At 35.2% G+C, this 2,060-nt stretch overlaps 1 protein-coding gene across 1 annotated transcript in view; it reads right to left on the reverse strand.

Annotated features, from left to right (window-relative positions):
* LOC128250712 (uncharacterized protein DDB_G0292186-like) overlaps positions 1–2,060 on the reverse strand; it is a gene marked incomplete at both ends in the record, with an annotated part of 104,409 nt that overhangs the window by 49,146 nt on the left and 53,203 nt on the right. The gene's annotated exons all lie outside the window — the stretch shown is intronic.

Here is a 2,060-nt window from a genome sequence, read left to right on the forward strand (position 1 = left end):
TATTGTCATAGATGCCCTGGGAATGACAGCGAAACGGGCTGATTACTACCTAGCTCAGATACCAGGAAACCCCAAAATGGCTGAAGTTCAAAAGATAGTGCTCATGGGAACTGCCCATATCCTACGTAAAATACTGTCTATGTGATCTCAAATTTTAAAGCAAACATAATTTTCTTATGGTTTCTTAAACATTCACTTGAACAAAACTGTACAAATCCAAATATATGGTACCCTAGGCATAACACCTACATGAACTTCTAACTTGTTGTCTCTTGAGGTCTCTGGGTGAGACTTGGATCCAACTTGTACAAATGCAAAACAAAAGTCAAACAAAAAATAATAATAATAATGATAATAATAATAATAATAATTAACCAGGTTGATTTTTAATTTCAAACTAATCAAGGTGAGGCTGTTATTTCTGTTTGCATGTTGTTGTCGCAATTGCTGCTGAGGCTGATGCTGCTGTTCCTGTTGTTTAGCCTTAGGTCAGAGTTGAATTTGGCCTATTGCTAAAATTATTATTATTATTATTATTATTATTATTATTATTATTATTATTATTATTATTATTATTATTATTATTCCTTCGCAACACAGTGTAGGTAAAAATGCATCCGGAGTCTTTAGTCATCTCTCAAGTCTCAACAAGGACCTCAGACAGATGAGACTTTCCTTAAGATGTGCGCTCTGCCCAATGAGGCTGCTTTTTGCAAGACATCAATCTTGCATGGGATTTCCAGATGCCTTAAGAAATTTTTGAAGTTTCAATGGGATTGAGTCCAGTGCTCCAATCATAACTCTTATCAGTTTTACATTACCCTCTCACATTCCACTTTCAATTCGGTGATTATTATTATCATTATTATTATTATTATTATTAATATTATTGTTGTTGTTGTTGTTGTTGTTGTTGTTGTTATCAATTCATATTTTAAGTCAGTAACGGTATCATAATTTGTATTTTATTTTATTTTATTTTATTTTATTTTATTTTCAGGTAACTTATCACTTTCAAATTAATTATGCAGGCTAAATTACGTAATAGTATAAATGATAATGATTTTATTTTGTTGAAACAGTTGTTGAGCACAATTAAATTATGAATTATTCGTGAAATATATGCCTTTCTGCTGTTTATTCTAAATAGTGTATTATTGGTTTAATTCAAAGTTCAAATTTCGAGGTAGTCAACTTGACTTTTCATTCTTCCGGGGGTCGATAAACCAAAGGACCGCTCAAGTACAGGGGGTGAGGTAATTCACTTCTCTCTCACAAAATGTCTAGTCTGAAAGGTAATACCCAACACCAGGGTAGACGTACCGCACGCCAGTCCAAGGGTTCCTTTCTGCTTGTCTTTTAGACATTATCCTCCATCGATCGCCAGCTTGTCAAGCCTGTCGTGACATTATCATAGAACAGAGCTATGTTAAATGAAGTGTTTTACCCAAGAACACAAAGCATTTCCGTTCTAGAAATTGAGACCAAAACCTTACGATCCTGAGTCCAGCACCCTAACCACTAAGCCACGCGCCTGCACAGGTCTGTGACTTTAGAAGAAAATCAATTTCATTTAATTTAATGTCATATTTTTAACGAGATTGGTAAGTTTAGCTCTTTATGACAATTTCAATTCTAAGTGTAATTTCAGAAACGAACCCAAATTCTACAGCTATAGTCACATCTCTCTCTGTGTCTCTCTTCCTTTCTCCTCTCTACTCCCTCTCCATATCTCTTGCACAATCTTTCTCTCTCTCTCTCTCTCTCTCTCTTTCTCTCTCTCTCTCTCTCTCACTTTCGCTTGTCCTTTCTCATTCTCCCTCTGTATGTGTCACATACACATGCAGTCACATATGCAAACATATATATACACAAACACCAAACGCATACATATTCACACGAGCACACACTTCAACGTACACACAAAATCTGTTTTTCTCCTAACTCTCCCCATTCCTCTTACTTTTCTTCTAAATATTCCCTTTAACTCTCACTCACACGCATCATTCACCTCTCTCCTCATCTTTATCTAACTTTCTTTTTCCGTTTTCTTCTCGCTG

Source organism: Octopus bimaculoides, chromosome 24, assembly GCF_001194135.2.
Source record: "Octopus bimaculoides isolate UCB-OBI-ISO-001 chromosome 24, ASM119413v2, whole genome shotgun sequence".
NCBI lineage: Eukaryota > Metazoa > Mollusca > Cephalopoda > Octopoda > Octopodidae > Octopus > Octopus bimaculoides.